The sequence below is a fragment of the Chiloscyllium plagiosum genome, unplaced genomic scaffold (genome assembly GCF_037043375.1).
Source record: "Chiloscyllium plagiosum isolate Xiang-an unplaced genomic scaffold, Cpla_swu_hap1 HiC_scaffold_17, whole genome shotgun sequence".
Taxonomy (NCBI): domain Eukaryota; kingdom Metazoa; phylum Chordata; class Chondrichthyes; order Orectolobiformes; family Hemiscylliidae; genus Chiloscyllium; species Chiloscyllium plagiosum.
Window position 1 is genome coordinate 65,911,202 of NW_028270155.1, and position 15,018 is coordinate 65,926,219.

The 15,018-nt window shown below is 42.5% G+C and overlaps 1 protein-coding gene across 8 annotated transcripts in view; it reads right to left on the reverse strand.

Moving 5' to 3' along the window:
• smpd3 (sphingomyelin phosphodiesterase 3) overlaps positions 1–15,018 on the reverse strand; it is a 295,904-nt gene that overhangs the window by 120,938 nt on the left and 159,948 nt on the right. Inside the window, exon 1 of one of the 8 annotated variants that reach the window (XM_043707228.2) lies at positions 7,873–8,180. The exons of the other annotated variants lie outside the window; for them this stretch is intronic. The gene's annotated coding sequence lies outside the window, so the exon portion shown is untranslated. Of the gene's footprint in view, positions 1–7,872; positions 8,181–15,018 lie in introns of those variants that run through there. 8 annotated transcript variants of the gene reach the window in all.

The window sequence follows — 15,018 nt, forward strand, 5'->3', positions numbered from 1 at the left end:
ATTTCCTTCACAATAAATTATAACATTCCATTAATTTGCCTAACTACTTGCTTTACTTTCATCCAACCTTTTGCGATTTATACACTAGGGCACAGGAGTTCTTTGCATTTCAGAACCCTGCAATTTCTCACCACTAAAACAATGTTCTCCTTTTTTATTCTTTTAGCCAAAATGGACAATTTTACATTTTCCCACACTATACTCCATTTGCCACATCTTTGCTCATTCACTTAACCTATCTACTTTTGTTGGCATCTTGCGTCCTCTTCACAACTTATTTTTTTACCTATCTTTGTGTCATCAGCAAATTTAGTAATCAAACCTTTGGCCTCTTCATCCAAATCATGTAAATAAAAAGGCCCTGGCACTGATCTGTGTGGCACGCCACACATTACGAATTGCCAACCAGCAAAATGATCCATTTATGCCTACAATGTGCTTTCTGCAAGCCAACCATTTTTCTATACCTATACTATGAGGTTTTATTTTCACAGCAACCTTTGATGTGGCACCTTCTCATACATCTTCTAGAAATCTAAATACAGTACATCCACATCACACATTGCTTTCTAAAAATCATGTTTCTAAAAACTTTGCCACATCATCTTGAACATATCTAAGTGCTCTGCTATGTTATCTTTAGTAATAATTTCTAACATGTTTCTTATGACAGGTGTTAAGCTACTGGTCTGTACTTTCCTGTTTTCTGTCTGCCTTCATTTTTGAATAAGCAGTTACGTTTGCTTACTTTACAAGCAAAAGGAACTTCCACTAAATCTAGGGAATTTTGAAAAATTAAAATCAACATGTTAACTATCTCACCAGCCACTTCTTTAAGACCCTAATATCCAATTTTTCTCTTCTTATTGCTAAACTAGGGAACAGTTTGCTCACTCACTTGACTGGTTTACATCCCGAGACAACTCCCTAAATAAAAGCAAAATACTAAAGGATGCCAGAAATCTAAACAAAAACCACAAAGAATGCTGGAGAAATTCAGCAGGTCTGGCAGCAAAGAAGAGAAACAGAGTTAACATTTTGAGTCTGACATGATTCTTCAGATTTCACTTGTGAGTGGTGACTACTAGAAGCATGTAAAGACCACTTTTTTTGGACTGTAGACAAAATATCAGAAAAAATACTGCTTTAAATTGAGGAAACCACATAAGAAAATGTTTGTCATTTTAAAAACAACTTACTGCAACACATTGTCAATTGTACCTACGCCTTTGCCTAAGTCAAGCTGTGAACAAGAATTTTACATAGAATGTGTGTATAGGACAATTTGCCCGGAGACAGAGACAGTCTTTTGATTGGAAGAAGTTGTTGTGGACTCGGGAGGGCTCGGCATAGTAAAAACCAATTGATCTGTTTCTGGGCCGGTAGCTGCAGCAATGGGTGTGACCAACACAGCAGAAATATCCAGCCTACAAAGAGAAAACATCTATCTCTCATTTCTGCATAAGTTGTTTTGTTTTTGCAAATCCATTGTTGTAAGGAAAGGGAAAAGTCACCAGAGACGCAGGAAGGATCTATCCTCAACCAGTGACTGATAGTTTGAAAAATTGATGTATCTGCAAGGCCTCCAACCCCTCCATTTCTTCCTCTCCTGCTTACCCAACCAGTACCCTTCCATTGACACATTCATTTGATTGGCTGAACTGGCCCTAACCCTCAACAATTTCTCCTTCGAATTCTCCCACTTCCTACAGACCAAAAGGGGTAGCCATGGGCACCTGCATGGGCCCCAGCTATGCCTGCCTCTTTGTTGGGTATGTGGAACAGTCCATCTTCTGCAGTTACACCAGCAACATTCTCCACCTTCTACTACCCTACATCGATAACTGTATTGGCACCATTTCGTGCTCCCTGAGGAGGTTGAACAGTTCATTAACTTCCACTCTGACCTCAAGTTCACCTGGACCATCTCGGACACCTCCCTCTCCTTTCTGGACCTCTCCATCTCCATTTCCTGTGACTGTCTCAACACGGACATCTACTTCAAACCCACCGACTCTCACAGCTACCTGGACTACACCTTCTCCCACCACCCCACTCCTGTAAAAATGCTATTACATACTCCTAATTCATGTGCCTCTGCTGCATCTGCTTCCAGGATTATTAATTCCACTCCAAAACACCTCAGATGGCCTCCTACTTCAAGCACTACAATTTTTCCTCTCACATAGTCAACAATGCCCTCCAGCAGATCTCCACCACTTCCTGCATCTCGGTCCTTGAACCCCACCCCTCCAAGTGCAACAAGCACGGATCCCCCTTCCACCCACCAATCTCCAAATACAATGCATCATCCTCTGCCATTTCCACCACTTACAGTCAGACCCCACTACCAGAGATATATTTCCCTCCCCACCACTTTCAGCATTCCGAGGAGATCATTCCCTCCACCGCTCCCTCATTAGGTCTACACCCCCCACCAACCAACCCTCCCCTCCCAGTATCTTCCCTTGCCACTGCAAGAGATGTAAAATCTGTGGCCGTGCTTCCCCTCTCACCTCCATCCAAGGCCTCAAAGGATCCTCCCACAACTGGTAGAAATCTTCCTGCACATCCAAACACCTACTGACTCTGTTGCTCTCAATGTGATTTCCTTTACATTGGGGAGACAGGACATCAACTTGCGGAACATTTCAGAGAACATCTCTGGGACACAGACACCAAACAACCCTATCACCCTGTGGCTGACCACTTCAACTCCCTCTCCCACTCCAGCAAAGACATGCAAGTCCTGGGCCTCCTCCATTGCCAAATCCTAGCCACCCAATGACTGGAAGAAGAAAACCTCATCTTCCGCCTTGGGACCCTCCAGTCACTGGAATCAATGCCAAATTCACCAGTTTCCTCATTTCCCCTCCCCGCACCTTATCCCAGATCCAACCCTCCAACTTGGCACTGCCCTCCTTCCTTCCCACCTATCTGCTCTACCCTCCACTCCAATCTATCACCTTCATCTATCTATCGCATTCCTAGCTACCTTCCCCCCATCCTCACTCCTTCCCATTTATCTCTCAGCCCCCTTGGGTCCCTAACACATTTGTGATGAAGAGCTTACGCTTGAAACATTGACTCTCCTGCTCCTCAGATGCTGCCTGACCTGCTGCGCATTTCCAGTGCCACACGTTTTGACTCTGATCTCCAGTGCTCACTTTCTCCAAGAACCTATGTCTACTTTGAAAACATTAAAGGATTCTGATGGCAACTTCTTTTCAGGAAAAGAGTTCCAAAGACTCATTGAAAGAGTCTTTTTTTTCTCTTATGACCCTCTGAAGAGAAAAAAAAGTCTCCTAATCTCAGTTTCAAACGAATGATCCCTGATTTTTAAACAGTGATACCTGGTTCTAATTCTCCCATAAGAGGAAATATCCTTTCCACATCTATCCTGTGAAGACTCTTCAGGATTTGATATGTTTCAATCAAGTCATCTCTTATTCTTTTGAACTGCAGTGGATTCAAGCCTAACCTGCCCAATATTTCCTCATAAGTCCATCCATCCATTCCAGAAATAACTTTGCATGATATCTGTACCTGGATCTCTAATTCTTTCTGCCCTCCCATTGTTCCTAGCCTCTCGCCATTTAGAAACTGCTCTTAAATCAATAGTGGACAGTTTCACACTTCACTGCATTGTTAATTCCAAATTCAATTTAAGTTTGCAACTCCAAATTTGACAGGGCTTACAATTTCCTAATTCAATAAATTTCTCATTCTTCTGTATATAATTCATCCTTCTAATTTGGCAAGCCAGATTTTGCAGTAATAACAATAATGAAACTAACAGCATTTGTCTTTGTTACCCTTATGAAAATGAAAGCAATGTCTTGAGCCTGCACACACACAGTTCAATTGGAAATCCAAGTCAGCAATGAGCTGAGTTGTGTCACCACTAATTACAAATCCGAGCAAATGGATGTCTAGATTTCAAATTCAGTAGGTGTACAGGATCTTCACCAAATTATTGTACAGAATCCTAATTCAATGAGTGACCTTTGGTGACTCCAGAGATACATACTTGGTCCTATTTTTTATTCATAATTTCACATTGAATTGAGTTAGCTTTATTATCACATGTACTCACACGAGTACAGTGAAAAGTTTACACATTGTCACTTCTGGCACCATCTTGGGTACAAAGGTACCTTGGCACAGATTGTTAAGGACAAATTCTTAGGAAAAAAATTAGAAAAGTAAAGAAATAAACAGTCCGGTACTATAGACCTTCACACCAGTTTAGGTATAAGAGTACAAAATCATAGGAATAAATTACAAAAATAAAGAAATATAATAACAGAATTACTGTCCTTCGAACGCAGTCCATGCCAACACCTAGCCTCCAAACCGCGCCTGGCATTGCCTTCAGTCTATGCTTGCCCTTGCCTCTAGACAATGCTGGGTTTCAATTCAAGGCTCTCAAGACTAGGAGTGCTGGGAATCCGCTTTGGATTTACTTTCAGGCCAGAAGTCAACGCTGAGGCTGCGATTCCCCAAAGACTTCACTGGAGGGTCAAGGACGGGAAGTAAAGAGAAAGCAAGAAATAAAACACAAGAAGAGGGAAAAAAACGAAAAGAAACAGACAGAGTGGACAAGCCTCTATGATTATCATACTGTTTATCTGATATCCAGTGCTGAAGTAACATAACTTCTCCACTTAAATATTGGGGAAACTGAAGCTATCTTCCTTGCCCCCCCCCCCAGAAAAATCTCCATTCCCTAGTGACTGACTTCAATACTTTTCCTGGGAACTATCTCAGACTGTACCACACTACCCGTAATCTTGGTGTCATGAAAATGAACGTCTGATCATATACCTGCTCCACCATCAAGACTGCTTATTTCCACCTTCATAACATTGTCCAACTCTGCTCTTGTCTGAGTTTATAGGCTGTTGAAATCTTCACCCGTTCCATTGTTACCTCTGGAGTTGACTATTTCAACTCACTATTGGCTACTCTCTATAAACTGGAAGTATCCAAACCTCTAATGCTCATGACTTATCTCATACAAAGTCCAGTTCAAATATCTCTCCTGTGCTCATTGAGTTCCATTAGCTGCAGTTTAAGGAACATGGAAAAAACATAGAAACATTGAAGATCGGAGCACAACAATGCAGTTTGGCCCTTTGAGTCTGCTTCATCATTCAACATGGTCATGGTTATCATTCTGGTACTCTGTTCCTGCTTTCTCTGTGCCCTTTGATCCCTTTAGCCATAAGAACTGTATCTAACTCCTTGAAAGCATTCAATGTTTTGGCCTCAACAGCCCAATGGCATGATTTCTAAATGCTCAACCTCATTTTATTTCCCTCATTGCTTTGTTGTTCTCTGACCTCCTCCAGCTCCAAGGTCCTCTGAGATACTTGTAGTCCTCTAACTTTGATCTTTTGAGCAAGCCTAATTTTAGTTACTCCGCCACTACATTGTAAGTTCTTCAATTCCCTTCCTAAACCTTTCCACATCTCATCGTCCTTTAACAAGTTTCCTAAAACCTACCTCCATAATCAAGTTTTTGATCATTTATCTAATATTCCCTATCTGTCTTGGTGTCATATTTTGCTCATAATGCAGTAAAGCACCTTGGAACTTTTGATTATGTTAACAATGTTACATTAATATAAGTTGTTGTGGTATTGACCTGCTGCTATGACATCTCATGATGTCCAGAGTCAATGTTAAAGACTCCTGAAGCAATTCCCTCCCAATCATGTAGCAGCCATCTCAACTGGCTAGATGCCAGAATAAGCTAGACCCAGGGATGGTGGTGAAAGTATGATCAATAGTAACTTGCAAAAGGGACTGGGATAAATACTTGAAGGGGAAAACTTAAGATTTTGAGGGAATTCTTGAAGAGGTGCCAAAGTTGATTGATGAGGGAAGGGATGTAGATGTTATATACGTGGACTTCAGTAAAGCGTTTGATAAGGTTCCCCACGGTAGCCTGATGAAGAAGATGAAGTCGCATGTGTTCTAGCTAGATGGATAGAGAACTGGTTGGGCAATAGGAGACAGTAGTAGTGGAAGGGAGCTTCTCAAAATGGAGACCTGTGACCAGTTGTGTTCCACAGGGATCCATGCTGGGACCACTGTTGTTTGTGATAAACATAAATGATTTGGAAGAAGGTGTAGGTTGCCTCATTAGTAAATTTGCAGATGACACTAAGATTAAAAATCACACAACACCAGGTTATAGTCCAACAGGTTTAATTGGAAGCACACTAGCTTTCGGAGCGACGCTCCTTCATCACCTGACTATAACCTTGTGTTGTGTGATTTTTAACTTTGTACACCCCAGTCCAACACCGGCATCTCCGAATCATGACACTAAGATTGGTGGAGTAGCAGATAGTGAAGGGGACTGTCAGAGAATGCAGCAGAATATAGATAGATTGGAGAGTTGGGCATTGAAATGACAGATGGAATTCAATCCAGACAAATGCAAGGTGATGCATTTTGGAAGATCCAATTCAAAAGCGAACTGTACAGGAAATGGAAAAGTCCTGGGGAAAACTGATGTACAGAGAGACCTGGGTGTTCAGTTTTATTGTTTCCTGCAGGTGGCAACGCAGGTCAGTAGAGTGTCAAGATGGCATACAGCATGCTTTCCTTCATCTGACGGGGTATTGAGTACAAGAGTTGTCAGGTCATGTTACAGTTGTATAAGACTTTGGTTCGGCCACATTTGGAATATAGCGTACAGTTCTGGTCACCACATTACCAAAAGGATGTGGATGCTTTGGAGAGGGTGCAGAGGAGGTTCACCAGGATGTTGCCTGGTATGGAGGGTGTCAGCTATGAGGAAGGGTTGAGTAGATTAGGATTATTTTGCTGATGTCTCTATCACGTGTTGACTGGAAAGGTATCAGAAACAGTTGTGCAGTAGTATGGGCCGAGTGCACATTTTGGCAGAAACTTTGCAGCAACTGTATAATGATAGGATGGGAGTGTGGAATGGGAACTGTGAGGCAGCACCTACCACTGTCACAGGATGTCAAAGGTAATTTACAGTCATTGGAATACTTTTGGAGTGTAGTCACTGTTGTAATGCAGGAATTGTGACAAAGACTTGTGCATAGTAAGCTCCCATAAAACAATAATGGAATAAACAACGATATCATCTGCAATTGGTGTTGTGAAATAAACATTGGTCAGAATAAATGCTCCCACTAAGTTACCTATGTTATGCGTGGCCTGTTTGTTTTGCATTGTTTAGCAGCCTATGCTTAAGGGACCACTTCTTATACATACCCTTTTTGTCCACTGTAGGGTAATCACTCCTACATAACTTCGAGGAGATGTTGACCACTATACTGTGAAACACTCTCCTGTTGTTTTTCAAAGAGTACTTCGAGTCTGATCTGCCTTTCTGAGAGAGAGGATGAAGCCTTGGTTTAATGTCGCACCTGAGAGATAGTGACCCTGACAGGATTGCACAGGACAATGTTAACCCAAACCTTTGGAATGTGGCTAGAACCAATTTTCTGACTTAGAAGTAAGAGAGTGGTATCACCATGTATGACACCTTACAGAGGTCAATGTATGTGGCTTCATAAACAAGAATATTTGAGACAGCTTACTTGAGAAGGTGAAAGATGACAATGAAAGATCCTCAGCTCACCTCATTCAAAATGTGTCCAGTGTCTGCACACATTCTCTTGCTCTTTAGACTGCAAGCAACATACTCTGTCCACATAATGTCCAACCAACCCAGCTCAAACACCTCAATCTTCCAACCCCAACAATTCTAATACTCTTCCATTATCTCTGCTCAGTAACCTCACGACCCACAATGCAAACATAGCCACGACTGTTACTCATGTAATACTCGCAAGTAAGGCAAGCTCAGAAATGGAATATTACCTGCACCTGCAGTTGTCGGTGTCTGACCACAGCATAATTTCCACGTCCCTGAAATGATCATGGAAATCTTCAAACTGTGCAAGCAAAAACCAGCAGAATTTTCAGTGTGAAAACAAATCAGAGGTTCTTTTCTGAATCTTAGTAGGTGCTGATATTGTCCATTTTTGTAAACGACATCCTCTTGAAGTGGTGCCAGTAATTGTTGATTAATATTCTGCATTGAACATGCATAATTACCAAGTTGTACGTAGAAATACCTGATCTGAAATACTACAAGTGTCAGTAGAGTGATCTTGCAGGAGACTGGAAGTTATTTCTAATCATATCTTGCCTGGAAATACTGTTACCATCGTGAACAGAAAGCTGTTTTGAGAACGGATGTACTTGTTTTACTTTTCATTTCCTGCTTGCTAAGAGACAGGCACAGTGCTGTTACCGCACAACCCACACAGGGTTGAACATGTACCTGCCCTACACCCACTGCAGACCTCAGCTCAGCATTTTCAGTCACCACTGTAAATACCACCACAAGGAAGTGGCAGCATGTAGCCTGCTAAAATGGCCAGCTCCAGAGAAACAAGCTGCTGATAATCAGGAACAACTGGTGGGTTATCAGGCAGTGAAATAACTCTACGATCAATCTGATTGATAAATTAAAATAAACTGTGTCATGCACAATGTTCTATGATCTTAACAACAGCATATTCTTCACTTTGGGAAGAATAACAAAAAGATGGGGTACTGGGCTAATGGTCGGATACTTGGTAGTGTGGATGAGCAGAGGGATCTTGGTGTCCATGTACACAGATCTCTGAAAGTTGCCACCCAGGTAAATAGTGCGGTGAGGAAGGCATATGGCGTACTGGCTTTTATTGGTAGAGGAATTGAGTTCCGGAGTCCTGAGGTCATGATGCAGTTGTATAAGACTCTGGTGCGGCCGCATCTGGAATATTGTGTGCAGTTTTGGTCGCCATACTATAGGAAGGATGTGGAGGCACTGGAACGGGTGCAGAGGAGGTTTACCAGGATGTTGCCTGGTATGGAAGGAAGATCGTATGAGGAAAGACTGAGACACTTGGGGCTGTTTTCATTAGAGAAAAGAAGGTTTAGGGGTGACTTGATTGAGGTGTACAAGATGATTAGGGGGTTAGATAGGGTTGACAGTGTGAACCTTTTCCCGCGTATGGAGTCGGGTATTACAAGGGGGCATAGCTTTAAATTAAGGGGGGGTAGATATAGGACTGAAGTTAGGGGTAGGTTCTTTACTCAGCGAGTCGTAAGTTCATGGAATGCCCTGCCAGTAGCAGTGGTGGACTCTCCCTCTTTATGGGCATTTAAGCGGGCATTGGATAGGTATATGGAGGATAGTGGGTTAGTATAGGTTAGGTGTGCTTGGATCGGCGCAACATCGAGGGCCAAAGGGCCTGTACTGCGCTGTATTCTTCTATGTTCTATGTTCTATAAATAAGCCATTAATAAGACAGCTTGGATCCCGTGTTCTTCCTCTTTCTCTCCCTTCTTGAAGACATTGACTCCTTGTTGGAACTTGATTGTACAGATATTGCCTATCCCCTTGATTATTTAGTATAAGTGAATTTAACAATGAGCTTTTCAGCAAACAGGAGCATCATAGCGAAGCCTGACCTAACTCCATCTTGGCATACATCTTTTTATTGGGGATCGCAAGTTAACAATGAGGCATAAGGTGATAGTGGAATTGAAGTTTGTTGTTCAAGGTAATGATTCTGAATGAGTTAATGCTGACTCTACATTATGCTCCACTTAATCTGATAATGCCAGCTGGTCTTGTCTAAGGAAAAATATTATAGCACCTAAAAGACGACTGACTAATAATCCCAAGTTTACCAATAATCTTAGTAAAAATGTCTATCACATCAATTAACTTGTATCTCATTGCTATCATTGTGATAAACTTCATCTTGTTTAAGAAAAGAACCTCTTCTCATTGTACTATTTAGTACTTTTCTTCTCCCACATGAGACCAAGCAGGGCCTGTGGCCAATCAGAAAAAGGGATGGCCAAGCTCGTGTTGGCAATGCTTAGAATTGCATGCTAAAATGATATGGTAAGCAGCAATGTGGATTGGAATTTAGTTTAACTATGTAGATCAAATTCCAGCAAATCCAGAAGAAATTTCCAGTTAAAGCTTTTACAGCAACTTCGGCAGATAGTCTGCAGCACAAGAAATTGAACAATTACGTAGACTGCAGGAAACAAACTCATAGCAAGTTTCAACCAGGCAGAAATTACAGTCAAGGGAAAAAGCACTTCAGACCTGGTAAGAGAAGCACATAAGCAACTGTGAACTAAAAGCTAAATGGACCCACGCAGGTATTTACAGATTGCAATGGTACCTATGAAGAGTAGAAATAGTCTAAATTGGAGAGAGCAAAAACACATTGGAGCAAAAAGACATTGGAGCAAAGTTTAATGCCCTATTTGAGAGCAAAGTTAAAATACCTGGTGAGCAAGGGGAAAACTTAAAGAAAAGTGAAGTTATAGGCTGAAAAGCCTTGAGATAAAAGAAAAGAAGACATCCATGTCACACCAATCAAGTAAATATCATTCTTTGTCCACTGTAACTCCCACAATAACTGCACTGTCATTGTGATTTATTGTATACCAATCAAACGATTGGCCACCATGCCTTCTCTCTCATTTGACTTGCAGGTACCAGGGGATGTCTCCAACCCCCACACAGAAGTGGCTAATGACACATGATGCAGGCATGAGTTTGCTGTACAGCAAAGTATATGCCCCTTTGACTGAAGACACCTAATCAGCAAGGCAAGCTGCTTGTTGTGTGATTGCACTAACTGGAACAACATGGCAAAGCAAGGCAGAGATCCTGTGAGCATCCAGGTAGACGATAGGTGAGTGAGTACAAAGAGAACAATTCAGCAGCCTTGAGATGTAGCCTGGTCCAATCCACGAACTGAGTGTCTGTCTGTGCGCTTTCAGTATCCTTGCAACAGTCTTCCCTTGACAGTTGCAGGGTAACATGAATTGCGGGTCGGCACACTTTAAGTGTTCTACAAGTTGATTGGAAAGGTGCCAAGACAATCGTGAGGGGCAAGCAAAAGCCAGATGCCAATGTTCATGGATGCTGGGTGTGGGTAGCTGATGTCTGTGGATTGTGCCTTGAGATGCTGTGTGTTACTGAGGGAACTTCTTCACAGCCAGCAGCAAGGTCCTCGCTCTGACTTCCATTATGAAAAATCTCAACACCTAGCTTGTCAGTATAAATTTGTTAGATATGAAGCTCAATATTATTGACGCAAGTTGTACCATTAATAGGGCATTAAGCAAGCTATAATCCTCCTTAAAGAGCAACTCGCCACTGCCTAGTGAGAAACTCACCTTGCTTAAAACATACAGTGAGTTGCTCCTAACATCAAAGTAGGCCTTGCTGGACTCCTTGCAAAATTGTTTCACAAATCTAGCCCATCTAGAACTAAGGGACATAGTCTGAGAATTAGGGCCAGATCATTCAGGTGAGATATTAGGAAGCACTTCTGCACACAAATTATGGTAGATGTTTGGCACACTTTTCCACAAATGGCAGTGGATGCTCAATCAGTTGTTAATGTTAAATCTGAGATAGATTAATTTTTATTAAGCAAGGTTGTTAAAGGATATGAGCCAAAGGCAGGTGTGTGGAGTTAACCTAGAGATCAATGCATACTCTCAATGAATGGTGAAACAGACTCAAGGAGCTGAATGGCCTACTCCTATTCCTATATGCCTACATCATTCAGGCCCATTTAAAATGCTGTCCAACTTGCCAATGTACTTTGCCCCTGATTTCTATCATTGCAATAAACTGCATCTTGTTTAACACAAGTGCTTCTTGTCATTAAAGTTCCCAGTGGGTTTTCTCCACCATTTTAGATTAAGTAGGCTTGTAGACCGAGTAAGGAGAGGGGATTGTGGCATCAATCTACTCAAGCACACCTTGGCAGTGGTTGGCAACACATGCTGGTACAATAAACTTATTCCTGCAAAAGCAGAGTACTCTCATTTCTGATTTGTATATTGTAGATGGTGAAAAGATATTGGTGAGTCAGGAGGTGAGTGACACACTGCAAAACAGACTTTGACTTAGGATGGACCAACAAGCCAGAGGACTCCTCATTCTCAACTAGTTTAATTCCTTCCTTGTTTCTTTCTTAAATAAAACTCTTTATTTAATCCTTTGTGTCTTGTGTGTTTGCTCCCACATTTTTGGTTAATACTGACTCCAAGAATGTTGATGTTGGGGAAATTTGGCAATGACAATGACTTTAAATAACATGGGACAATATTTAGATATTACATAGAACATAGAACATAGAAGAATACAGCGCAGTACAGGCCCTTTGGCCCTCGATGTTGCGCCGATCCAAGCCCACCTAACCTATACTAACCCACTATCCTCCATATACCTATCCAATGCCCGCTTAAATGCCCATAAAGAGGGAGAGTCCACCACTGCTACTGGCAGGGCATTCCATGAACTTACGACTCGCTGAGTGAAGAACCTACCCCTAACTTCAGTCCTATATCTACCCCCCCTTAATTTAAAGCTATGCCCCCTTGTAATACCCGACTCCATATGCGGGAAAAGGTTCACACTGTCAACCCTATCTAACCCCCTAATCATCTTGTACACCTCAATCAAGTCACCCCAAACCTTCTTTTCTCTAATGAAAACAGCCCCAAGTGTCTCAGTCTTTCCTCATACGATCTTCCTTCCATACCAGGCAACATCCTGGTAAACCTCCTCTGCACCCGTTCCAGTGCCTCCACATCCTTCCTATAGTATGGCGACCAAAACTGCACACAATATTCCAGATGCGGCCGCACCAGAGTCTTATACAACTGCATCATGACCTCAGGACTCCGGAACTCAATTCCTCTCCCAATAAAAGCCAGTACGCCATATGCCTTCCTCACCGCACTATTTACCTGGGTGGCAACTTTCAGAGATCTGTGTACATGGACACCAAGGTCCCTCTGCTCATCCACACTACCAAGTATCCGACCATTAGCCCAGTACCCCATCTTTTTGTTATTCTTCCCAAAGTGAATCACCTCACACTTAGCTACATTGAATTCCATTTGCCACCTTTCTGCCCAGCTCTGCAGCTTCTCTATATCCTGCTGTAACCTGCCACATCCTTCCTCACTGTCAACAACTCCTCCGACTTTCGTATCATCCGCAAACTTGATCACCCAACCTTCTAACCCCTCTTCCAGGTCATTTATAAAAATGACAAACAGCAATGGTCCCAAAACAGATCCTTGCGGAACACCGCTAGTAACTGCACTCCAAGATGAACCTTTACCATCAACTACTACCCTCTGTCTTCTTCCATCCAGCCAATTCCTAATCCAAACCTCCAACTCACCCTCAATGCCATACCTCCGTATTTTTTGCAGCAGTCTACCATGGGGAACCTTATCAAACGCCTTACTAAAATCCATATATACCACATCTACCGCTTTCCCCTCATCAACCTCCTTCGTCACCTTTTCAAAGAATTCAATAAGGTTTGTGAGGCACGACCTGCCCTTCACAAAACCATGCTGACTATCCTTGATCACATTATTCCTATCCAGATGTGCATAAATCCTATCCCTTACAATTCTCTCTAAGACTTTGCCCACAACAGAAGTGAGACTCACCGGCCTATAGTTACTAGGGTTATCCCTACTCCCCTTTTTGAACAAGGGAACCACATTTGCTATCCTCCAGTCTTCTGGCACTACTCCTGTAGACAAAGAGGACATAAAAATCAAGGCCAATGGCTCTGCAATCTCCTCCCTTGCTTCCCAGAGAATCCTAGGATAAATGCCATCAGGCCCAGGGGACTTATCTATTTTCACCTTTTCCAGGATTTCCAACACCTCTTCTCTACATACCTCAAAGCCATCCATTCTACTTATTTGTGACTCAGTATTCACATCGACGACAATGCCCTGTTCCTGAGTAAATACTGAAGAAAAGTATTCATTCAGTGTCTCCCCAATCTCTTCCGCCTCCACACGCAACTTCCCACTACTATCCTTGACTGAACCTATTCCTACCCTAGTCATTCTTTTATTCCTAACATACCTATAGAAAGCCTTAGGGTTTTCCCTAATCCTACCGACTAAGGACCTTTCATGTCCCCTCCTTGCTGCTCTTAGCTCTCTCTTCAGGTCCTTCCTGGCTACCCTATAACTCTCAATCGCCCCAATTGAACCTTCACGTCTCATCTTGAGATAGGCCGCCCTCTTCCATTTAACAAGGGATTCCAATTCCTTATTAAACCACGGCTCCCTCGCACGAACCTTTCCTCCCTGCCTGACAGGTACATAATTAACAAGGACACTCAATAGTTGCTCCTTGAACAAGCTCCACATATCATTTACACTCTTGCCTTGGAGTCTACTTTTCCAAGCCACACATCCTAAGTCATGCCTCACCGCATCATAATTTCCCTGACCCCAGCTATAACTCTTGCCCTGTAGTACACACTTATCCCTCTCCATCACGAGAGTAAAAATCACCGAATTATGGTCACTATTCCCAAAGTGCTCACCTACCTCTAATTCTAACACCTGGCCTGGTTCGTTACCCAGAACCAAATCCAGTATGGCCTCACCTATTGTTGGCCTGTCTACATATTGTGTCAGGAAACTCTCCTGCACACATTGAACAAACACTGACCCATCTAATGAACTTGAGCTATAGCTTTCCCAATCAATATCAGGAAAGTTAAAGTCCCCCATAACAACCACCCTATTACTTTCACTCTTCTCCTGAATCACCTTCCCTATCCTTTCTTCAATGATTCTAGGACTATTAGGAAGCCTGTAAAAGACTCCTAACAGGGTGACCTCACCTTTCCTATTCCTAACCTCAGCCCAAACTACCTCAGATGCCAAGTCCTCATCCATCGTCCTTTCCACCACTGTAATACTATCTTTGACAAGCAATGCCACACCTCCCCCTCTTTTACCCCCACCTCTGACCCTACTAAAACATTTAAATCCTGGAACCTGCAACAGCCAATCCTGTCCCTGTTCTAGCCATGTCTCCGTAATAGCCACAACATCGAAGTCCCAGGTGCCAACCCACGCTGCAAGTTCACCTACCTT